Source organism: Prosopis cineraria, unplaced genomic scaffold, assembly GCF_029017545.1.
Source record: "Prosopis cineraria cultivar Desert tree isolate PC_DT_omini unplaced genomic scaffold, ASM2901754v1 PC6, whole genome shotgun sequence".
Lineage (NCBI taxonomy): Eukaryota > Viridiplantae > Streptophyta > Magnoliopsida > Fabales > Fabaceae > Prosopis > Prosopis cineraria.
In genome coordinates, this window is record NW_026555337.1 from 17098055 (window position 1) to 17124727 (window position 26673).

General features: G+C 34.7%; 1 long non-coding RNA gene across 2 annotated transcripts; it reads right to left on the bottom strand.

Annotated features, from left to right (window-relative positions):
- Window positions 1–6298: 6298 nt before the first annotated feature.
- LOC129312605 (uncharacterized) lies at window positions 6299–25413 on the bottom strand. 2 transcript variants are annotated; one of them, XR_008593633.1, is made up of 5 exons: window positions 24887–25413; window positions 24140–24200; window positions 19117–19209; window positions 18173–18402; window positions 6299–6714 (listed from the first exon to the last, which is right to left on the bottom strand). It is a non-coding gene; the product is annotated as an uncharacterized LOC129312605 (long non-coding RNA). The 2 variants fall into 2 exon arrangements; XR_008593632.1 differs by lacking the exon at window positions 24140–24200.
- Between the last annotated feature and the right edge of the window lie 1260 nt (window positions 25414–26673).

Genomic DNA, 26673 nt, shown 5'->3' on the forward strand with positions numbered 1-26673 from the left:
CCTCATTAATTGATATATTAATTACCTAATTTGTGGAAGCTCCTTGGCAGCGAGAGCGAGACTGTAACAATGATCAATGACGTCCTCATCTGTGTAAAGTAGTCTAGGTGGCTCCATCGGGCCTCGATGAACTACGTTTTTCACAAGGGTGTCATTTGAATTCTTATGATAATCTTACCAACTCCAAGGACTAAGCTGTATCATAGCATTCCCTTTGCCAACTATTTGCTCGGCCGCCTTCTTTATCCTATTCGTTAGATGTGGGAATCAGGGCAGGTCCAATCCTTATAGGCCTAGCTTTTATGAGTTCAGCCTTTAAGAGCTCAGGTGCTAAAGCTCTATTATATAAAATTTGACTTAATTTTAAGATTCGACCTTTATTAATAGAGCTCAGGCCGAGCTTTTAAACCCTTTTTTCCAAAAAAAAAATCCAGCATTTTTATTTAAATAGAATATTCTAAAATTCAACATAAAATAAATTAGAATTTCACATAAAATTCAACAAAGATTTAAAATTTAAAATTTAATATGAATATTAAAATCTTTATCAATAAAATCTAAATTCTTCTCATTATTAACTAAAAATAAAATATTAAATCCTTCAAATGTAAGTTTACTTGTTGAAGATCAAGTTAAAGATTTAATGTCAATTATTTTTACAATTTCTTCTCCATCACTTACAATAAATATTAATCAAATTGTGTCATTATTAGTCAAATATATGTATATATGTGTCTATATATAAGATAACCCAACTTATCAGAGTTTGAAGGTCTGCCCGAGCCCGAACCCTTTTTAACAAGGCTTATTAAAGTTAGGCCCTGAAGCCTAGTTACTTTTAAAAAATTTAATTTTTAAAAATTTAAACTATTATTTAAACAGGGCCTTTAGACTATGCCTTTTAGGCCCAATTCTTATTCTCAACTCTATTACTCGTTACCACCACGACAGAGCTTCTACTTTGCTTCCATATTGCTATTTCACGGCACAACTTGGGCAAACCAATCGTTAAAGTGCCACACATCAACAAACACTATCACGTAATTCCCCAGCTACTTTAGTTGGCTCTTGAGTTTTTTCACGAGCGTGCCCTTCTTCATCCACATTACCTGTCAAGCTATCAGGATCATCATGCAAATAATTTAGCAAATATTTTACGATCCTCATGTCTACCTCTGCTTCATGGGTTAAGTCCGATAAGCAAACCCATTTGATATTATTGCCCTTGAATTTCTTACCAAATTCTGAATGCTCTAAGAACTGTTTAACAAGTGTTATCTTCCTTGAACCACCCAACCTATAAATTCTAACGGCCTTGTATTCACCACCACTCAACGCCGAGAGCCAATCAACTATCTTTTATTCATGTTTGTCAAATTTCGCAATATCTGATGGATGACCAGACTCGTAGGATGTAAATCAGTCTAACAAGGTACTAGCAGGGGGAAACAAACCATCGGCTGCTTCTTTCTCCAATTTCTCTTTCCATGTTGTGAACTTTTTTGTTGACACTGGAATCTTCATTCCTGATTTGAGCCATATCAGAGAAGGAAATTGAAATTCTCTTGATAGACTTCTTTTAATTTGTTCCTTGAGGATTCGCCAGTTGTGGAGGGCGTCATGAAGATCACAAAGCAATAGGATGGATTCGTGCCTGGTTAGCCATGCATCATTCTCCTTCAACTTCTCTCCGATCTTTTGAAATCTATTGAACATATCCAATGATGAGTAGGACTTCTCTTTAGCACTTAAATAATGAATCTAAGTATTTTTTTGATTTTTAATTTGTTAAAAGTCTATTTGCTAAAAGTTCATTTAATAAAAGTAAATTCAATAAAGTCAATTATTGTAACAAAATTTATATTTGGATATATTTTTTTAGATGTTAGTTTGGCAAACTATAAGTTGTTTGGATTAATGATGATTTATACTTTTAAAATGTGCTTTTAAATATCTAATGACAAAATAGGATATTGATTTATGATAATTTATAATTTGTATTATAGAAATATAATATAATAGAAATGTTTTAAAATGTGAAAAAAATTGAAAATAACATAAAAATTAATATGTTAAATAACAAGGATAAAAAATATAAAGTTTGAGATGTTGAAAAAAATCATATAGTAAATAGTTTGAGATACATTAATATTAAAAATTAACATGATTTAAAAAATATATGATACATTTTTTATTCAAAAAAATTTAAAAACCTTTATTGGTTGATAAAAATTGTAAATAACATAAAATTTGATATATTAAATAATAAAACTATAAATTATAAAATTTGATTTATTTGACAAAAATTTTATAAAGAGTTGAATATAAATCAATGCTACACATTAACATAATTAATTATTCAATGTATAATATTAAAAACTTGATCTCTAATTATTATTATTATTATTATTATTATTATTATTTAAATGATTATTATATTTTTAATGAATTAACAATATTTGTTAAATAAAAGAATAATAGATTATACTTGAAATATCATGGTTAAATTGCACCCCACTTTCCAAATCCACATTTTAAAAGCTCTATCATCTTATATTTATAAATTCACTTTCAATAACATTATTAAAGTACTTTTAGAACGTATTTTCATCTCTTTATTTCTTTTTCAAATAATATTTCATGTACCAAAAGTGAGAAAATACTTCTCAAATGTTAAAAGTGAGTTACCCAAACACACTTAAAGTATTGTTTCCTCAAAATTCTGGCAATGTCAGATGCCATGACAGAAAATCAGTTGTAGAATATTGGGCAGTTTTTCCAACGCTTCTTGGAGGAAGATGAAGCTCGCAATGTTGTCTGAGAAAGGCCAAAGGAAAGCATTTCATTTATTTTGAAAATAAAAAGCAACTTCTTATTATTCTGCCAAAAATTAAGAAGGTATCTTATCTTTTGCTTTCTTCTTATGAGACACAAAGAATCAATCTCAACAAGGGACAAGTTCAACCTAACACATGGAACCCACAAAATTAAGCATCTCTTTCTATCTAGTAGTGATCATGAAGTGAAACACAAAGATGTCGTAATTAATAGCCTATCCTTCTTTTGATTCCTTATAATGCAAAAAAAGAATAAAGCTACCGTGAATGGTTAGTCCTCCTTCTAATTCCTTTTTATATATGAGACATAACCAAACATTGAATCCACTCCATTGGATCGAGAATATATTGTTGATATTCCTCCCTCCATTGTTGAACTGTAGCCTGCATTTGTACTTTGAAATTCTTGACCTCAAGTATTGCACTATTGGTGATGCTCTCACCCAGCCACCTGGATGCATATCAGAAATGTTCATTACTTCGTTTAGTCAAAAAAGTGAGAATAATTTGTAAAATCAGTGAAAACTAAAGTTTGATCGAGGCTTTGAACAAAATATTCAAGTTGCTAATTTGACGGTATTTAGATTATTGTTTGGAAATTTAATTTTTCTAAGTGTAGATCAATTCATAGGGAATGTAGTGATATATATATATATTTTATAACGTCAAGTCTTGCAACATACATATATACAGTTTTATTGACCTTTTCTTCCAGTTTTGAATTACATTTTCATTCAGACTCATGATTAACAGTTGGAATCTCAATCGCACAAAATTGTACATAATAAATGTGCATGCGTATGTGTGAATAAAGCGAATGGTGCCAAACAAAAAATTAAACTAAGATATATGATACAGATATTTATTAATTAGAGAGGTTTTTCTCTATATTATAAGAAATTTTATTAATGATGAGTCCACTTGTTCATAATTTGCAAATGTATGGCATGCTATAGATTTATATTTTGCCTTGATGATTTTAATTTAAATATTTTTTAAAAATATAAATAAATTATGCCATTTTTAATTTGTTTGATGTTATGCCAACATCTTTTCTATTTTTCTTTTTATACAACATGAGGGTTTGAACTATTACCTTGTACTCAAACCTTACCAGCCCATCCGGTATCCTCCTTTTCTAAAGTTAGCATTAGCTTATTTACTTCTCTAAACTTATACTAACTTACATTGGTGGAAAAGGAAAATAAAAAAAATACGCACCTTCTTTTAGAATTTATTAAAGTTGCACAAAAGAAATTATGTGTCAAAATATTTTTATATTCATTATGAAAATTAATAAGAATTTTTTATATGCTATTATTAAATACTCCCTCCTGTCTTTTTTATTACTCACATTCTAGAATGTTTTTTTTTGGTCCTTTATATAAGTTACTTTGTCTCACTCCAAAAAAAAAAAGAAATTACTTTGTCTTGGTTTTTGTAATCTTTAATATACAATTTCAAAACCATCAAATTTTAAAAAGAAGTACACTGTTTCAATTTTCAAGAAAATTCTTTTCACATTTCAAATAATTCTTTTTTTAAATTTAGGGACAAGATTGAAAAGTGATTTAATTTTAAGATAATTTTATTCTAACCAATTCATTTTAGTTTTGGCAAGTTAATTATTTCACGTTTATTTTTTTTTAAATTCATAAGAAATTTGCGTGAGTCTGTGGTTTATTAATCCACAAATAGAATAGGCATAAATACTTTTTAAATATTAAAATTTATATAATTTTAACAAAATTGAGACCGTTAGGATTAATTTCAATGCCAAATATTTTTATATTAATTTTAAATAGATAAATAAGCAAATTATGTCCTGAACTTTTGGTTTAGTAATATTATAGACTCTGAACTTATTTATTATGTAAATTATTTCTTAACTTTTGAAAACTGTGCAATCTAGTCTTAGATGTTGACAAGAGTTAACTTTAAATATTAGTTAACCAGAAAGTGATCTAAAAAATTATAAAAAAAGATTAAAAAATTATAATAAAAGACCTAAAAGTTATTGACAATGACCCAACAAAGTACATAAAAGGTCCTGTAATTTTTAAGGTTTTTTTTGTCATTTTCTGATCAATTAATTATCAAAATTAACTTTTATTAATGATAAGAGTCAAATTGTATCATTTTTAAAAATTGAAGAAATAATTTACACAATAACAAGTTCAAGGTATGATGTTCTTAGACCTGAAATTCAGAGGTAATTTGCTAGTTTACTCATTTTAAAAAGCTTGTGATTTTTTTAAATCACCAATTGGGTGGCCGATTCACCAAATTTTATTCAATCAAAAAATATCAAGCAAGATTAATTTCAATTAATACAACCACAAAAACAAAAGGCAAGCAGCAACATTAACAAGGCCAAAAGAAACCACCAAAAAGACAGTACAATCAAATAATAAAATGAATGTCCCACTTGTCCTGGCGAGGAAAACCTTATTGTACGCGAACGGCAATCGCGATGACATGCATACATGATCTTCATCATCACTCGACCACTCAAAATTACGAGATTCTTCGCCTGGTGCTTCAAAAGTCCCATCTACCTTTTTTCGATGAAACTTGACGTATTGGAGTAAAGGGAAAAAATTAGAAAATTTTCGTTGGTCAATATTGTTTTTTTAGTACAAAGACGCGGAAAAACTGTATAAAAATAAAATAAAATCAGGTCATATTAGATTCTATAAGAGATTTACATCCTAAAAGTGAATGATTGTAAATACTAAGATCAAGATTATCCTGAGAGGCAAGGTAAGCGAACATGTCTGCATATCTGTTTGCTTCCCTAAATGTATGCTCAAAGGTAATGATTCAATCTTTCATAACTAGAGTTCTAACTTTGTTGATAATTCCAGAGAGAGGATGGTTATCAGGGAAAATTATGTTGGATAAGTGAGAGTGCTTCCACAGAATCAGAGCAAATGTTAATTTTGTCAAAATGGACATTCCAACAAAGCTGTAGTCCTTCTAAAATACCTAATAGTTCAGCTGTTGTGCTTTGATGATAACTGAGGTATTTGAAGATTTTGTTGGTCAATATTATTCAGCTTGGTATGCTTGATGATTAAAATCTCCACATTATGCCATGTGCCTGATATGTCATAGAGATTTTGTCACGCCCTAAAAATTAGATGTGATTGACATAGGATATATATATATATATATATAAACATACATTCTTTAATCCTTAAGTAAGAAAATTTTAATTTAACATCTTAATTCATTTGAAATAGGGTTGGAAATCACAGTAACATTTTTTTCATACAAACAAAAGACCCTAAACTCAATGCAGGGATTTTTGTAGAACTTTCTTTGTAAATAGGACACCTCGAATCTCTACAATAACTAGTTACAAATAAATTAATAATACAGAACTTTGCTCCTCGACAACAGGAAATCTATATAAATTTACAAACTAAAATTACATTTATAGTTAATGTGGAGCACCTAAATTATTGTCTCAACATAAAACACATAATTGAAAATATGCGTCAAAAGAAGAGACATTCTTAAAATAAATATTCACCCAATATAGTAGCAAGCCTTTCAATGATCGACAGGAGGTTCATTGTTAGCTAATGAATTTGGGATCAAAAATATTTTTTTAATGAATAGAATCCTCAATAAATAAATTTTAAAGAAAGATAAATAAATAAATTCAAGAATAATGTAAAATAATTGAAACAAGAAATAAGAATAATTCTATAAAATGGATCATTTTCTTTGCATTAGAGTTGGCACTTGGCGGCTCCGAATCGTCAAAGTTTCCTTCTCAAGTTGAAAAATCCCTTCTTTTAACTGACTTGTGATGAACTCCGACGTCAAGGACCAACGTAAGCAACCTCCGGATCGGCTGGCAGACACTCTGCAACCAGGAAATGGGAAGAAGAAAAAGCAAAATTCCTTTGCATCGTCAAACCAATATCCTTCTACGGATTCCACAATGGATGACCTTATGGCTAGCGAGGAGGAGGATGTATAAGAAGAACAACAATCAAACCAAGAGAAAAATAAAGAAGATGAAGTAGGCCAAAAACAGAGTAAACCGAAGGTGTCCTACCGAGACTCACTACTAAGATTCAATGGGGTGGCCAATGGGACTCCAATTATGGAAGAAGATAATTTTTTCGATGACATGGATCATATACAATGGAAAATGCCAGAACCAAATGAGGAGGTTAAAGAATTGATGAAAATTTACCCTGTGATCCTTATTACAAATGATGAGTTCCAAGAATGGTGCCGATGATGGAAATACGCTCTCATTGTCACAGTTTTAGGAAGGAGCATGAATCTAATAGATATGAAGAAGTGGCTAAAGAAGTGGTGTTTGAGGGTCCTTGGACAATACAACAAAGCTGTGTGATTGTCCAACACTGGGATCCATTTTTTGATGCTTATAATAATGCTTTGGGAAGAATTGTAATTTGGATGAGGATTCCTAATGTCAACATGCATTGCTATAATAAAAATTTTGTTTAGAGGCTAGGAGATTGTGTAGGTAGGACCTTAAAAGTAGATCTTAATACTCTGCATGAAACAGGAACAGGGACGGCCAAGCATGATAAGATTGAGAGAGGCAAGTTTGCTCGCGTTGTGTAGAGATTGATTTACAGAAGAAATTGGTTTCCAAGGTGATTTTTGGCAACACAATATACAAAATCCAGTATGAAGGGATCAAACTTATCTACCTGTTAACCTCTAGAAGTTCATGTTATTTCATCACATTTTCCTTAGATTCTAGTCCATTTTGGTTTAATTGTATATGTTTTTATTGCCCAATTTAGGAAAATGTGCATTATGTTTTGGGCTTGTGTTCTTGGCTTTAATTTGATATTTTTGGCCTAATTTCATGTTATTTTGATTAGAAGCATTTCTGGAGCTTTGTGGATGTTTTTGGAAGGCTTTTGGATGAAGAAATCAAGAGCAAAATGAATGATTTTTGTTAGCTGTAAAAACAGTGCAAAACTGCCAAAGTTGTCTCAAAGTCGTCACTTTCGTTCGCGACTTTCGTCGCTGTCCGAAAAACGCTGCATTTCATTTATCAAAAATTAGTTGGCTAGGACACATATAAGCTGAGAGCTCGACCCAGAACGTATTCTTCAGACTTTTAGACACTTTTGGAGCTTGGTTGTGCTAGGGTTTGGACATTGGAAGAGTTGGGATCAAGAGATTGAAGCTTTGAAGACATTTGGAGCTCATTTTCTTCGGTTTTTCTATTCCTCTTCCCTTTCCTCTCTTGTAATATGAAATGGTTCCACTTATTTTGTATATTTGTAGCTTGTGGATGATTATGAGTAGCTAAACCCTTTGTTCTAGGATTAATTGGAACCCTTGTATGGATTAACACCATATTTCTCCTCTCTTTTTGTGATTAATGATATATATGTGTTTATTTTACTCTTTCATTAATGCTTCTACTTGATTGGCCACCATTTAGATGTTGGGTTCACTTAATTGATGCTTGAGAGGGCTAGGCTGAGTGTAGAACTTGGGTAAAATTGTGTAAGAACTTGATATTTGCATGTTGAATGGATGGTTTTGGATGGTTTTGCTAGTAAGATAGAGATATACTTGCTAGCCTTGCATAGCCACATTAGGGTTGGTGTTTAAAATTGAGTTTTATTAATTGTAACAAGAGATTGGGCAATTAATTTAACTAAATACTTGTTCATGACTTGAGAGAGCTTGTCCAAGTATTTTTAGAACCCTAGGTTAGCACTTATTTCCATTAAAAGCATTTATGAGATGAGGTAATTTTGGTGTTATGAAATGCAAGGGGAACAATTAATCCTAGGTCCTAAATTGTGTTGGAAGTTTGTGAATCACTCACTTTTCTTTATTTTCTAGAGTTAATTTCATTTGCAAAATCATTTTCACCTAATTTTGTGTAGCTCAACTTGATCAAATTTACTTAGTCTTTTGCTTGATCATTGTTTTTGAACAAATCCTCGAGGGAACGATACTTTACTTTCATTATATTACTTGCTACGACCCGTGCACTTGTGGTGAGCAACAAGTTTTTGGCGCCGTTGCCGGGGACTTGCTTTTGAAAATATTTTGATCAACCTTAGACTAGTAATATTAGATTTCACTTGAGCTTTGTAGATATTAGTTCTAGTTTTTTATTTAGTCCTTGTTCAGTGCTTTTGTTTTAGTTTGATACTTCTTGGGTTGTTTCTTCCTCAGGTACTTATTTGGCATATGCAAGTCATAGGCCCAGAAGGATTGGAAGTAATACTTGAAGGATTGACAATCTTTGAAGAAACCGAGTCTCCTAATTCTGAAAGAACTCCTGAAACTCAATCGAGAAATATGGCAGAAGACCAGTATGACACCGCCTCAGTCAATGACTTTGCTAACCGAAATCTGAGGGGTACTCAATCTTGTATTCGAATGTCGGAGTTTCAAGCACATACTTTTGAGATCAAGCCCGCCATGATCACAATGCTTCAAATGAATGGTGTGTTTCATGGTCTATTTAATGAAGATGCTAACAAGCACTTGATGTCTTTTGTGGAAGTATGTGATTCTTTCAGACAAAATGGGGTGCCTAAAGATGTCTTGTGCTTATGGTTATTTCCAATTTCTCTACAAGACAAGGCTAAAGAATGGTTCAACAATCTTCCCGAAGGTTCTATTGGTTCATGGGAGGATCTTGACAACAAGTTTAGAGCCCGATTCTTCTCTGATGATAAAATGATAGAAGCAAGAGATGAATTTCTTAGCTTTAAGCAATATCCAGAGGAACATCTCTATGCAGCTTGGGAGAGATACAAGATATTGATGAAGAAATGCTCTAATCATGGAGTGGACAAATGGGTAGTGATTCAGATATTCTGTAATCGTCTGAATCCATCTTCGAAGGCCATGGTTGATTCTATCACAAATGGAGGATATCGAAATGTGCCTGTCAATGAAGTTTTTCACCTCTTAGACCAATTGTCTGCGAACAATACTCAAAACACGAATAGAAGGAATACATCAATGGTGACTAGTGCTAAAGATGATTCCTTTTCCCAGATTGTATCCATCTTGAATGCAATGAACAAGTGTTTTGATGTGTTAGAATCTCAAATGTAAAGGAGAAATTCTCATAATGTGCATGCTGTCCAAGCCATTCCAACTGTGTGCAATTAATGTAATGATATGCACATGCCCGATTAATGTCCTTTTATATGACTACTAAGTCTGTCAACTATATGGGCAAGTTTCAAAACCCTCACAACAACCCTTACTCTCAAACATACAACTCAGGATGGAGGAATCATCCTAATTTTTCATGGAGTCAAGGGAATTCTTCAAATCAACCTTCATCCTCTAATGTCAAGCCACTTCACCCTCCGGGTTTTCAAGTACCACCAAAGCTAATGCCGGTTAAGGAAGAGGAGTCTAGAATGGAAAAGATGCTAGCACAAATCTTGAGTAATCAAGAGTCTGCAAGAGTTGAAACTAAGGCAACTCTTACTCTTCATGATACCGCAATCAAGAACCTCGAAGTGCAAATGGGGCAATTGGCTTCACAAATGAATGCTATGTCAAGAAGTAATCTCCCTAGTGACACCATTCCAAATCCTAAAAAGGATGGTAAGGAGGAGTGTAAAGCAATCACTTTGAGAAGTGGGATGCAATTACCTGAAGTTTTCATGCCAAGTGCAAGTGGTGTGAGCAGTGGTGCTACTAAAGTGATTGTTGATAATGAAGTGATTAATAAAGAAATTGTGGTTGAAGAGTGTGACAACTCAAAGAATAATCAAGAAGAGAAAAACAATGAAGATCAAGCCAAAAAGGTTGGTGATAAGAAAAAGCAACTAGAGGCCAAGCCAAAATATGTGCCTCCACCACCTTTTCCTCAAAGGCTTAGGAAGCAATAAGAAGATGGCCAATTCAAAAAGTTTCTTGATATGTTCAAGCAATTGCATATCAACATTCCTTTTGTGGAAGCTTTGGAGCAAATGCCCAAATATGTTAAGTTCATGAAAGATGTGCTCTCTAAAAAGAGAAGGTTCAATGAGTTGAGACGGTTGCTCTAACCAAAAGTTGTACGGATATCATTAAGCAACTACCTCAAAAGTTGAAGGATCCCGGTAGCTTCTCAATTCCGTGTCATATTGGGAATAAATTTTTGGGTAAGGCATTATGTGATCTTGGTGCTAGTATCAATCTTATGCCTCTCTCTATTTTTAATAAATTGGAATTGGGTGAAGCTAGACCAACAACCGTGACTTTGCAATTAGCGGATAGAAGCTTGGCTTATCCATGTGGTGTTATTGAAGATGTTCTTGTAAAAGTGGATAAATTCATTTTTTCGGTTGATTTCATTATCCTTGACTGTGAGGTGGATCGTGATATTCCTATTATCTTAGGAAGACCATTTTTGGCAACCGCTAGAACCTTGATTGATGTTGAAAAAGGTGAGCTTACTATGAGGGTGGATGATGAGCAAGTCACTTTTAACATGCACAAGTTGATGAAATCTCTCAATGAACTTGAGCAATGCTTGTTTGTTGATATGCTTGATCAAGTTGCACAAGAAGAATTTAATGAGGCAATTCGTAATGATTTTTTGAAAGCCTTGTTGCTAGGAGCTCAATTAAAGACTCAAGATAGAGAAGAGTGTATGGCTATCATGAATGCATCACCGGTTTATCCTAAAAACCGTGTCCAATTTGAATCTCTAGATTTATCTTCTCTTAGTAGACCATCTTTGAAATCCTCTGTTGAAGAGCCACCATCTCTTGAGTTGAAGACATTACCCTCTCATCTTCGGTATGTCTATTTGGAAGCCAACAATACTTTGCCAGTGATTATTGCTGCGGACTTGAATGAACAACAAGAAGAGCGACTTGTGGAAGTCTTAAAAGCTCACAAGAGAGCTATTGGGTGGACTATTGCCGACATAAAGGGTATTAGCCCTTCAATTTGCATGCATAAGATTTTTCTTGAAGATAATCATAAAACTTCTGTGGAACATCAAAGAAGGTTAAATCCTATTATGAAGGAAGTTGTGAAAAAGGAGATCTTAAAATGGCTTGAGGCGGGCATTATCTATCCTATTTCTGACAGCTCTTGGGTGAGCCCAGTTCAATGCGTTCCAAAAAAGGGAGGCATGACTGTAGTGGCTAACACCCACAATAAGCTAATTCCTACTCGCACTATCACTGGGTGGAGAGTATGCATGGATTATCGGAAGCTAAATGCGGCTACTAGGAAAGATCACTTTCCTCTTCCCTTTATCGACCAAATGCTTGACAAATTAGCTAGAAGGGAATTCTTTTACTTCCTTGATGAGTATTCAGGCTATAACTAAATTGCTATAGCTCCAGAGGATCAAGAAAAAACGACATTTACTTGTCCTTATGGAACTTTTGCTTTCAAGCGCATGTCTTTTAGGTTATGCAATGCACCGGCCACTTTTTAGAGGTGTATGATGGCAATTTTCTCTGATATGATTGAGCAAACTATGGAAGTCTTCATGGATGACTTCACGGTTTTTGGGGATTCATATGAGGAATGTTTGATCAACTTGGCTAATGTGTTGAAAAGATGTGAAGAGACCAACTTGGTCTTGAATTGGGAAAAATGCCACTTCATGGTTAAGGAGGGCATAGTTCTTGGCCATAGAGTCTCTAAAAATGGCTTGGAGGTAGATAAAGTCAAAATTTCGGTGATTGAGCAACTTCCTCCACCGACTAATGTTAAGGGTGTGAAGAGTTTTCTTGGTCATGCGGGATTTTATCGCCGCTTCATTAAAGACTTCTCCAAAATAGTCAAGCCTCTTTGCACTCTTCTTGAGAAAGATGCTGAATTTAAATTTGATGATTTATGCTTGAAAGCATTTGAAGAGTTGAAGAAAAGACTTGTGTCTGCGCCTATCATGATGGCTCCTGATTGGAGTTTTCCTTTCATTGTGATGTGTGATGCTAGTGACTTTGCTGTAGGTGCTATGCTTATCCAAAAGAAAGAAAAAGTGCTTCACCCAATTTACTATGCTAGTAGAACACTTGATGATGCTCAAGAAAACTACACCACGACTGAGAAAGAGCTTCTTGCAGTGGTGTTTGCTTTTACCAAGTTTAGATCGTATCTTGTGGGTACTAAGGTGATAGTTTACACTGACCGTTCAGCTTTAGAGTACCTATTCAGCAAGAAGGAGTCTAAAGCAAGATTAATTCAATGGGTACTACCTCTACAAGAATTTGACTTGGAGATTATTGATAGGAAGGGTACTGAGAATCAAGTGGCGGACCATCTTTCTAGGTTGAGTACTGATGCTCAACTTAAATGTAATGTTGTTATTGATGAAGCTTTTCCTGATGAGCAACTCTTTAAGGTTGACAATATTCAAACACCGTGGTATGCAGACATTGTCAACTATCTTATTTGTGGCATCTTGCCTTTTGATTTGAAGTTTCATCAAAAGAAGAAGTTTCTCCATGATGCTAAGTTGTATTTTTGGGAAGAACCCTATCTGTTTTGCCAATGTGCTGATCAAATGATCAGAAAGTGTGTTCCTGAGTGTGAACAACACGAAATTCTCAAATGTTGCCATTCTTCTGACTATGGAGGCCACTTCGGGGGTGACAAGACAGCATCTAAAATCTTACAAAGTGGTTTCTATTGGCCCTCTTTATTCAAGGATGCATATGACTTTGTTTTAAAGTGTGATAGGTGCCAAAGGATGGGTAATATCTCTAGAAGGAACGAAATGCCACTCAACAACATGCTTGAAGTTGAATTGTTTGACGTGTGGGGCATAGACTTCATGGGACCATTTCCCATGTCTTTCAACAATCAATATATCCTTGTGGCTGTAGACTATGTCTTAAAATGGGTCGAAGTGGCAGAATTTCCCACTAATGATGCTAAAGTGGTGCTTAAGTTCTTAAAGAAGCATATTTTACTTGCTTTGGAGCACCAAGAGCCATTGTGAGTGATGGTGGTACTCATTTTTGCAACAACCAATTTCAATCTCTCTTGAAGAAATATAGTGTCAAGCACAAGGTTGCACTTGCTTACCATCCTCAAACTAACAGGCAAGCTGAGATCTTTAATCGGGAAATCAAGAAGATACTTGAGAAGACGATAGGAGTGGCAAGAAAAGATTGGTCCACCAAACTTGACGACGCACTGTGGGCTTATCGAACGGCTTACAAAACTCCTATCGGTATGTCTCCATACCGGTTAGTTTTTGGGAAAGCATGTCATCTACTTGTAGAGCTAGAACATGGTGCTTATTGGGCTATCCAAAAGCTCAACTTTGATTTTAAAGCTGTGGGTGAAAAGAGACTTCTCCAAGTAAATGAACTTGATGAATTTCAGTTAAATGCCTATGAGAATGCTAGGCAATACAAGGAGAAGACAAAGAGATGGCATGATAAGAAAATTTTATGCAAAGCATTTGAGCCAGGCCAAAAAGTACTCTTGTATAACTCTAGATTGAGATTATTTCCTGGCAAACTCAAGTCTAGATGGTCGGGACCGTTCAATGTGATCTAAGTATTCCCTCATGATGCTATTGAGCTAGAGAGCAATGAAGGAGAAAGATTTAAAGTTAATGGACAACGAGTGAAGCATTACTAGGGTGGTGAGGTAGACCGTGAAGCAATTACCTTGCCCTTATCTGATGCCTCTTAAAGGAGAGAAGAGTCAAGCCGGATGACTATAAAACAAGCGCTACTTGGGAGGCAACCCAAGCTCTAAACCTTATCTTTTGATTTTTCTTTTGTAGATTAGTTGTTTTGATGAAGTTATGTGTGATCTTGTCTCTTTTATAGGTTAACAAGAAGATATGAGGAAGTATAAGCCTTTGGAGAACCAAGAAATGTGCCCAAAGAACAAAAGAGCACAAAAGGAAGGAAAAATTTAGGGAAATCAAGCTATTTAAGTTGTTTTTATGCTTATAAACTTGTCTTGGTAATTATTTTGAGCTTATTGAAGTAAATGCAATTTTTTGTGGTTTGATTCCCATGAAAAATGGTTCTTTTTGGGGGTTGATTGCATTTAAATTGAAGGAAATTGTGTATGGTTGATGAATGATGGTTAGAGATTGATTTTGGAGTGATTTGAGTGTTTGGAAGAGGTTTTAAGGGGTGAACAAATCATATTTTTGAAAATAGATTGCTGCAAAATTTTTGCTGTCAAAAGTTCTGATAAGCATCCAGAGAAGATGAAAGTCGCGACTTCAAATTTAAGCCTAATCTGAAAGTCATGACTTTGGAAAAAATTTCAAAAAAAGTTAAAAATTTAAAAAAATGGGAAAGAATTTTTTCCTCTTGTTTTTTTTTTCTCTTGCCTAAACTTTACCCTCAATGAATGCTAACCTCACTCAATCACTTTAATACAAACCTTTTCCCCCTAAATCTTTCAAGTTCTTTCCCTTGTCACTATCCATAATTTTAGCCACCTGAGCTTTGTCCACTTTCGTTCTTCTTTAGTATGAATCACATTTGTCATTTATCCTCCTCTCTACCTCAAAGTTCCCAAGAGATCACATAGATTAGCTTGTCTTAATTCTAGTTCTATAGTTGTTTTGTTACCTGTGGATATTGTTGAAATACTCTTTTGTTACAGGTTGTGCTTTTTGTGTCTCTCATGCAACTTTTCTATTATTGTTTGGTTGTATAGTTGCATGAGAAAGGGCCCTTACTTTCCTCTTTTGACAGTGAGGACACTGTTCAATTTAAGTTTGGGGGTGAGGGTATTATTTTGGTTGATTTGACATGAACTTCAATTTTGAAACTTAGCTATTTATTGTTCCTCTCTTTTAAAATTTGAGCTAGATTGAGAAATTATTTGTTGAACAGAATGTGTGATCCAATGATAGAACGTTGCTTAAACTGTATGTTTTATAGGAAGTTGTGATAAATATTTTGGCATGCTTGATTTGCAGGGTTAAGGCTTGCTTTCTAATAATTTTGTGAAATTTTCTTTTGCACTTTTGAACCAAACAATGATTTGAATGCCTCTATTAGGAAATTTTGTGGCAAGTTTATGTGCATTTTCTTTCTCAATTGAGAAACTCTAGAACCTATCTTGGAATCTCTTTAAGCATTTTAATCACTTTGCATGAGATTAAAATATGATTTGGGCATTCTTTCAAATGCGTTTGAGCCTTTCAAGCCCACCTATTGCATCATTTCCACTTGAACCCCTTTTTGAGCCTGGAATTGAAAATCTTATGTATTTTCTTTTTGAAACCTACATTAAACCCTAGCCTCTACAACTTGAAAAACCATGAATTACCTTACTCTTGAGGTAAATGATAAAAAAAAAATTTATGTGCTAGTAGAGAAGATTGGTTTAGTTATTCAAGGAGGTGTTGTTATTGTAAATCTGGGTGTGAGGAATGGAAATGAAGTTTTTAATTTTACTAATTGTACTCCTGAAAAAAAAAAAGTATAAAAAAATAGAAATATACATGAAAAAAAATGCAATGAAAAAAAAAGAGTTTCAATATTAATAAATTTGGAGTACAAGGAATGGTATTTGAGATAAGTTTGGGGGAAAGTATTTGGCTAGCAAGGATGGAATGGTTGGCTTCTCATTGTCATTTATCTCAAGTTCTTTGAATTCCATTTATCCTTTCATTTCAATAAGCCCAAAACCTTCGGCCACGCTACAAGCTTACAAAGTCTCATTGATTTTGAATTATGTGAAGTGATCTTTTAGTGGAGAGAGAAGAAGAGTTTAGGCATATGAAGTCTTGATATTGAGCTTGTTCCATGCATATTGAGTTGTTACATTTTGACTTGATAGTTGTCGGAAAATCATTTTCTAGTCTCACACACACACATTTCTAAATTGTTGGAAAGCATGATCTTAATTTGAGAATTGGGCATTCCTTTATATTTCACTGCTATCCTCTTTAATATATATTTGGAGCAACTAGTGAGGATATTTTCATGCATGCGTAGTAGATGAATAATTAGTCAATATAGTTGTTTTATTACTTGTTTTACTCGAGGACGAGTAAAAATCTAAGTTTGGGGGTGTGTTAACCTCTAGAAGTTCATGTTATTTCATCACATTTTTCTTATATTCTAGTTCATTTTGGTTTAATTGTATATGTTTTTATTGCCCAATTTAGGAAAATGTGCATTATGTTTTGGGCTTGTGTTCTTGGCTTTAATTTGATATTTTTGGCCTAATTTCATGTTATTTTGATTAGAAGCATTTCTGGAGCTTTGTGGATGTTTTTGGAAGGCTTTTGGATGAAGAAATCAAGAGCAAAATGAATGATTTTTGTTAGCTGTAAAAACAGTGCAAAACTGCTAAAGTCGTCTCAAAGTCGTGACTTTCGTTCGCGACTTTCGTCGCTGTCAGAAAAATGCTGCGTTTCATTTATCAAAAATTAGTTGGCTAGGACACATATAAGCTGAGAGCTCGACCCAGAACGTATTCTTCAGACTTTTAGACACTTTTGGAGCTTGGTTGTGCTAGGGTTTGGGCATTGGAAGAGTTGGGATCAAAAGATTGAAGCTTTGAAGACATTTGGAGCTCATTTTCTTCGATTTTTCTATTCCTCTTCCCTTTCCTCTCTTATAATCTGAAATGGGTCCACTTATTTTGTATATTTGTAGCTTGTGGATGATTATGAGTAGCTAAACCCTTTGTTCTAGGATTAATTGGAACTCTTGTATGGATTAACACCATATTTCTCCTCTCTTTTTGTGATTAATGATATATATGTGTTTATTTTATCTTTCATTAATACTTCTACTTGATTGGCCACCATTTAGATGTTGGGTTCACTTAATTGATGCTTGAGAGGGCTAGGCTGAGTGTAGAACTTGGGTAAAATTGTGTAAGAACTTGATATTTGCATGTTGAATGGATGGTTTTGGATGGTTTTGTTAGTAAGATAGAGATATACTTGCTAGCCTTGCATAGCCACATTAGGGTTGGTGTTTAAAATTGAGTTTTATTAATTGTAACAAGAGATTGAGAAATTAATTTAACTAAACACTTGTTCATGACTTGAGAGAGCTTGTCCAAGTATTTTTAGAACCCTAGGTTAGCACTTATTTCCATTAAAAGCATTTATAAGAGGAGGTAATTTTGGTGTTATGAAATGCAAGGGGAACAATTAATCCTAGGTCCTAAATTGTGTTAGAAGTTTATGAATCACTCACTTTTCTTTATTTTCTAGAGTTAATTTCATTTGTAAAATCATTTTCACCTAATTTTGTGTAGCTCAACTTGATCAAATTTACTTAGTCTTTTGCTTGATCATTGTTTTTGAACAAATCCTCGAGGGAACGATACTTTACTTTCATTATATTACTTACTACGACCCGTGCACTTGCGGTGAGCAACACTACCTCAAATGTGGACGATATGGACACCGGGGAGAAGAATACCCGTGGAAATATGAGCATATGACTGAGCACAAAATTCTGATGGGAGAGAATCCATCACAACCAAGCAAGATGCTGGTTAAACAGGGGATGCATCAAGAGGAGGAAGACGACTTCAAAACTTTCATGATGGTTCCCAAGACGTTCAGACCATACCAGAGTAGACCACGGGATAGCAGATGAGACCTGCAAAACTAAAACAGAGGACGACTGAAGGATGTCAGGAAAAAGACCAAAGAGGCTACTCAGTCTAGGTTTTTCATTCTTACGGATATGGAAGAAGATATTCAGAATCAAGACTATGGTACTATTAGCACTGAAATGGCAACTGATAGTCAGAAGGATGGGGACAGGGTTGTACATCGAGACACTTAAAGAAGCTTGGAGGGAAAAAGGCAAAATATGTCAGCTATGATGAGTCCTATCATCAAGTCAAAAGGATCGAATATGCGGTCTAACTCACACCAAGAAAGAGGAAAAGACACCTGGAAACCTAAACTGGCCGAAAAATCAGATAATAAAACAATTCAAATTGGGCTTTCCACACTCGATAAAGCTGGGCCTCGGCCTAAAACAACTGGTGCAATGCCAAAGAAAGACCAAAGAACCCATTCAGTTACGGTTGGTAGTCTGGTAAATATGGGCTGAAATACTAAGAAGTCTAAGCAAGAAAAAAAAGAGATGATTGGACAACTTAATAAAGAAAGTCTGGGCGTTACTGTGAAAGAATAAGGGAAAAGAACGAACTTGGAGACCTTGGAGATTGAAAACATGCATTATGTGCCCCTAGAGCCTCCTGATCGTGTGGTAATAGGAGAAGGTGTACACCAAGAGAGGAGAGATTATGAGGATGGTATTGATAATAGTAAGCAGTAGATTAAGGAGGAAGCTAAGTCAAAAGGCCATACCTACGCCAGATGATTGTGTGATTCCCTGACATGTCTTCATCCTTTATGAGTATTTCCTCTTGGAATTGTAAGGGCGCTGGAGGTAAGGCGTTTCTGCACTTAATTAAGGATATTATGAGAAAGTATAGAATAAACATTTAATGTTTGCTGGAAACTAGAATAAGTAGAAGCAGAGATGATCATGTTACCCGTAGACTAGGATTTTCTAATTGGATTCAAGTTAAGGCTACAGAATTTGCTGGAGGTATATGGGTTTTCTGGAATAGGAATGATTTCTCTATTGATCTTGTTTGGTCTAGTACCTAAATTCTTCATTGCCGTATTGTTGATTTAAATTCTCATGTTACTATGATGGTCTCCTTTGTTTATGGTGAACCTCATGAGGGACGTAGAAAGAGTCTTTGGGATCAATTGGAGACCATAGCCCTTAATATAATGGAACTGTGGATGATCTTAGGAGATTTTAATGCCTATACATTTCCTACGGATAAATTGGGGGGAAGAAATCCTAATTATTCTAGCATGCACTCTTTCAACAACTACCTATCTGTGTCTGGACTTCTAGATATTCTAGTAATTGGAAATTACTTTACTTGGGAAAAAGAGGGAGTTTTAGAGAAATTGGATTGGGCTTTTAGTAATTCGGCCTGGGCTCTTAAGTTTTAATAGTACAGAACTATAAACCTCTTAAAGTTTAAATTTGATCACAGGATCATCCTTGTTACTGATCAACAAGATCTGAGGAGACAAAGTAGAGATACAACATTCATATATAATGCTGCTTGGGCTTTGGAAAGTAGTTTTAAAAATCTTGTAAAAACTACCTGGAAAGACAAGGATTGGCTAAATGGAGCTAAGATTTTCCCTGCTACTACATGTAAATGGAATGATGATAATTTGGGAAGCATTTTGAAGAAAAAGAGGGAAATCATCAGGAGACTTGAAGGGATTGATAAGGCACGAAGTAGAAGTGATAGGAATGGTCTGAGGAAACTTAAGAGGTGACTGTGGATGAACTACAACAAACTCTTGGCCCAAGAAGAGCTTATTTGGTTTCAAAAGTCTCGAGGAAAATTGGGAGACTGATTAAGAGAATTTGAAGAAAATGGCTGCTAACTTTTTTAAAGAGCTTTATACTAAATTAAATTCCACCATTGAAGCTAGCTTTGTGCCTTGCTCCTTTCCTTAGCTTTCAGAGGCTGATCTCAATTTTATCCAAAGAGACCTTACTGATGATGATATTAAGGAAGCTATTTTTGTTATGGGTGCTTTCAAGGCTCTAAGTCCAGATGGTCTTACAGCTCATTTTTACTAGTCTCATTGGAATATGATTAGTGGGAAAGTTTGTAGTTTCATTAAAGAGCTGTTTGCTAACCCGAATAGAAGTTGTGAAATAAATCAAACCAGTATTTGCTTGATTCCCAAGGTTGACCACCCTTCTTGTCTACAAGAATTTCGTCCTATCTCTCTTTGCAATGTTTCACTAAAAATTATCACCAAAATCATTGCAAATAGGCTGAAGAATTCTTTAGATTTCCTAGTAAACCGAAATCAGTATAGCTTTATAGCAGGGTGACAAAGTAGTGATAATATTGTAATAGCCCAAGAGGCCATCCACACAATGCACTCTAAAAGAAAGAGAAAAGGATATATGGCCATAAAAGTAGATCTGGAAAAGGCTTATGACAGGCTTGATTGGAACTTTATTGATCATACTTTAAGAGGCATTGGACTTTGTGAGCACTTCACTAAGGTTATCATGACCTGTATTGAGACGGCTACTATGAGAGTGATTTGGAATAATGAACATACAAATGAGTTCTCTCCAACAAGGGGAATAAGACAAGGAGACCCTCTGAGCCCCTATATGTTTGTGTTATGCATGGAGAGACTTGGAATGATGATGCCCCTATATGTTTGTGTTATGCATGGAGAGACTTGGAATGATGATACAACAACTTTGTGAAGCTAAGAAATAGAAACCTCTTAAATTATCTGTGAGAGGTCCTCATGTGTCTCATCTTTTCTTTGCTAATGACCTCATCCTCTTCATAGAAACCTCTTTGAAACAAGCCAAACTTATTCAGAGTATGATGAATACTTTCTGTAGGGCTTCTGGACACAGAATGAATATACAGAAGACTAAACTCTTTTGTTCTAGTAATGTGTGTTTTCAACGTGCCTCTCAAGTGAGCGAATATTTAGGAGTAGGCTTGACTGTGGATCTCAATAAATACTTAGGAGTGCTTCTTTTGCATAAAAGGATGCATAAAGGCCTTTTTCTTCCACTGATTCAAAAAGTGCAATCCAGACTTTCCTCTTAGAAGAGCAATTTCCTTTCTATGGCAGGAAGAACGATTCTTATCAAGTCTGTGATCTCCTCTCTACCTTTCTATATGATGCAAACCATGCTTCTCCTTAAAAGTACTCTGAAAGACATTGAAAAATACAATAGGAAGTTTTTATGGAATAATAGAGATGATCAAATAAAACTTCATTTGATTTTTTAGGATATTATTAAGTTGGATAAACAACAGGGGGGCTTAGGTATTAAGGATCTGGAACTACAAAACAAAGCTTTCATTATGAAACTTTGTTGGGGACTTATTAGCAGAACTAATAGTTTTTGGGTCCAATACCTGAGAGCCAAGTCTGATTGTGGGCAGGGAGATCTTCCTTTGGTTACCGCTAAGAGAACAATGTCTAAGGTTTGGAATAGTATAGCCAAAGTCTGGGAGGAGTTTCAGAAGGGAGTGAGTAAAAAGATTAATAATGGGACTTCTACTAGTTTTTGGTAGGATCGATGGGCTCTACTAGAACAACCTTTGATTGAATATGTGACAAATTATAACTACCCTCTTGATCCCCAGGCAAAGGTCTGTGATTTTACCTGGCCCTCAAATGGCTGGAACAAAGAGCTATTATCTTGTTACTTTTCCCTAAATGTTGTTAATCGCATTCTCTATGTTCAAATCAACACTAACTACCAGAGAGATTCCTTTTGGTGGAAAGTAGGAAGTGATGGTAAATTCTTGGTTAATTTTGCTTACAAGTTTCTTGCTTATAGTGTGCCAATAGACCGAAGCCTACTTTAGAAGAGTTTGTGGAAATGGCCTCTCTCGGAGAAGAATAAATTTTTCTTTTAGCAAGTCCTTCATGAGAGACTCCCTAGTAATCAGTTGAGAGTGAGGAGGGGTTTTACTAGTGATGCACACTGCCCCTTTGAATGTGACCTTGATGAGGATATTCTTTACATCTTGAGAGATTGCCTAAGAGTGAAAAACACATGAAAGGAAATTATTAATCCTATTTATTGTAACCACTTTTTCTCTTGTAGCTTGCAAGAATGGATAAGATGGAGCACTACACACTACCTTAGCAAGGGTATGTTTAAACAATGGCCATGGATCAAAGTGTATGGAAACATATGTTGGTTATTATGGGTACACAGATGTAAATATGTGTTTGAAGGAACTAATCACCTTCCAAAGGACAACTCAACATGTGCATTAGGAGGCTACTAGAAGAATTTGGATTCTATCATAGTTCAACAAAACTATAGAGTTACTCAGAACTAAACTGGACTGCTCTTACACATGATAAAGTTCGGGTGGATGTGGACACGTCAGTTTCTCAATCTTATAGTGCGACTTGTGGAGGTCTAGCTAGAAACCACAGAGGTGAATGGTTAGGTGGTTTTACTTGTAGTTTGGGTTATCTACAGATCATAATTATTGAAATTAAAGCCATCAAATGTGGCTTGAAATTATGCGTAGACATGAACTTTGATAAGGTAGAAATCTTTACATATTCCATAGATGCTATGAATTACATTTACAGAGGCGTTAATCAAACCCATCCTTTTTTTGAAGACATTCTTGAGGTTCAGGCGACTTTGTGTTCTCATGAAGGATATAAACTTTTATATACTTCTCGTGAATAGATGACCTGTGCAAACTTTTTGGCGAAGATAGCTCATGATTTTAATAAGGACTTTGTTTTTCTTGAGGATATTCCTACTGGTTGTGAGGCGCTCATTTTGTCTGACTATAATGGTGGTCTGTCCCACTGATTCCTAGCAAACTTGAGTTTTCTTTTGTTTTTTACTAGCTCCTACTAGTCCAGTTTGATGAGAAAAAAAAGAATAATTCTATAAAAAAAAACTTGCTTTTGAAATCATAATCATAACCATAAAAATGAGAGTAAACTAAAATTATGTGATTTTAATTATACGTAAGAAAATAATTGATTATACATAAATAGAAGTGGTACACTTGTTAACTGAAACCATTGAAATTTCAAGTGCACAAGTTGATTAAAATTTTATAATTTTGAGGACTTAACAAAACAAGTAATAAATGTAGACACACAATCCACGAGAGTAATACTAACCAAATACGGCTTGAAGCCACAAAACAAGCACAGACACACAGTCTACAAGGATAATGTTAACCAAATGCGGCTTAAAGCCATGAAATAAATTCGGACACACAGTTTATGAATAGCAAACGTGAGAACAGAATCATGAAAATTAAGCTAGTTAGTCATTAACTATGATACGCCAAGGACTAATGGGATTGCCATTAGCAACTAGTGTTCTATATAAAATCTTCTTAGAAATCATATTTCAAACATGCGAGAGAAAAAAAAATCATTACTAAAATAAAATTTTCATTCGCAATGCCAAACTCGTATAAATTGTTTCAAATCTCAAAGCTTGCTAGAATAATATTTTATAGCTAATGTACAAACTTGTTTTAGTTGAGTAACCAAGAATTTCTAGAGCAAAATAAACAAAGATGCTTTCATCAATTTTGAAAGTATATTTCTTAAAGAAAATACATGCATATACTATAATTTAATTAACCTTCATCATTATTCTATAATTTCCAAAACCAAAATAATTTAATTAACAAAATATTTAATAACCATCATAGTTGTTAAAATGATTTATATGAAAATATAATATTTTTAAAAACATACTGCTTTTATTTGAAAAAATAACGGGGTGCTATTCACTTACCCGTAGTGTCCCCAAATGCAAATTCACTCTTTAAAGTCAAGTCTTCTTTCTTCTAAACACCCTATTCAACATAAAAGATAATTCAATGATCTTTATTCAAGTTTAATAAGATCTTTTAGGATATCAACAACACCATGATCACTTAATTTTTTGATTAAATATAAGTTATGCCTCAATTCCTCCAATGTCTACTATACTCAATATATATCCCTCTATTTAACACTTTGTTTCTATACTCAATATATATCCCTCTACTTGTTTCTATTCATGTGCGCGTGCGCGCGCAAACAAAATCAAGTCTCAAAATAATATTCAATAGGTATTTCAAAGATGAATACATAAATAGTTAATTAGTACTTAAATTATTAATGAAAATATTTTTTTTCAAAATCTCTATTCCTCATCCCAACTTTCTCTCTAATATTTTATTAACCATCTCATATCTATCTAAATTCAAATAAGTACCAAGCCTCTTCTTTCTTAACGTCCTTTCCAAAATTTTTCAATATCAATATCTAGATTAACCCATTTTTCTAAATTTCATTCTTTCAACTAAATTTAAAAATAAACTCAAATAAAATTCAAATTCACATTACACCTCACTCTAAAAATCTAAAAATTCCAACTTGCCTAAACCCCTCTCTCAATGTTCGAACATACAGCATCAAAGCAAGGAGAAAACCACAATCTCTGAAATTTAAACACACCAACAGGACCAACAAAGAGAAGGGAGTTCGAACTCCTCACCTTCAATCAGCAGCAAAAAAAGCAAGGAGAGAAAAAGATCACACAACATTAAACAGGGGAGGAGAGGATTCTGACATAGCTGCAATGAAGAAGGAAAATGAGAGGCTGATGGCAACATCTAGCAGCGGCACCACGAGCTTCTCCGGCAACCAATCTCCTCACACAACCTCCGACACATACACCGAGAGGGGATATCGAACAGAGACACGAAGGATGATGACTGAAGTCTTAAACAATTGTACCCCAAAGAAGCCGACAAGAAAGAACGGCGGCAAATGGATTTCTCACCACCCTCGCGAAGAAGTAGGTGGAGGAAGACCAAAGTTCTCTCATTTTCTCGGTGGTTTCTGGAGCTCTCTGTAAAATAAAGGTGCAGAACAAGGAAGGAAGGAGGAAGGTTGCACAAACACCTCAGCAACGGCGGACGGGACCCTGATGCTCTAGTGCCGACGACGCGGCGAGGAAGAGGAAGGAGAAGACAAGAACGAAGCTTCTGGTCTCACAGTCCTCTCTCTCTCTCTCCCTCCCTCCCCCGATGCTTCCGTGATCACTGACTAGGGAAGGGAATAAAAATAACTTATGTTGCCAGGGACATAATGGTAATTTTATAAAGGTTTAAAAAAAAAACAAAAGAAGAACAATCCCACTCCCGCAAAAGGAGGATTTGAACCGGAAATCTCAAGGTTAATATCAAAGATTCTTACCACTGAACCATTAGTTTACCTCAACAAATTGTGTCCAAAAAAATTTATATATAGAGATATATATAACATATTTAACATGCCTTATCATCACTTTTCCGTTAATTAATTTATTATTTATTATTATTTTTATTATTTTTTGTTGGATTATTACAGATTTCCTCCATTTATGCAGAGCTTTTCCAATCCCCCTAATTCTCTAGGTTGTAACCATTCTAACACCATTTTAAGAGGAAAGACTTCAAGATTTTACTTCTCTAGTGATGGTGGAAAGAGACTGCTTTAAAATCTGTTTTCAACGTGCCCTACGTTTTTTTAAAATCCTCCAACCTGTCAAATTCATTTCCTTGAACAACAACTTCACTCCCTGTATGTATACTCAACCTCTAAAGGCTCTTCAACCTTCGAAGATGCTCTAGACTCCTCCCCAAGCTACATATTACAAATCCCTTGAGCACTTGGAGCGAAGTGAGCTTGGCCAATCCCTGTAGCAAACTTTCCAGCAAGTAGCATTTTGATACGTCCAAGTGTGTGAGCTTTGTCAATGACGTGATTTCATCTGGAAAAGTTTCCAGAATATGACAAGCTTTAAGGTCCATATATAATTTCAAGGTTGGTTAGTTCAACAATGGAGGCTAGAAGTTATGTGATTCTTGAGATCCCAAAAAGGCTGAGATACTTAAGATACCTTTGAAATCCTAAACCTTTCAGCAACGAATCACCTTTGACCTCGATATGATTCTCGAGAGAAGGCTGCCAACGACTAGTTGCAGAACCCTCGATGTCTTCAACTTAAAAAGCCAATCATCTTCCTAACTGAGATAACTCTTGCTTACATTAAAGATGGTCCTCAATATGTCAAAACTCGAGGATCCAATTTTTTGATGAGTGATCAAACAAGCACGACGAGAGTTGTTAGGATCAAAACATGGTATCTTGACATCATCTTGGGCTAAAGCTTCTCCATGCTGGCAGCTACTGAGATCAACATGCAACGAATCCAAGGGTGAACTTAACATTTATTCAATGCTGGGCATGTGCTTGTACGACAGGATATGATTAACTTATGTTCTAGAAGCTCATCAA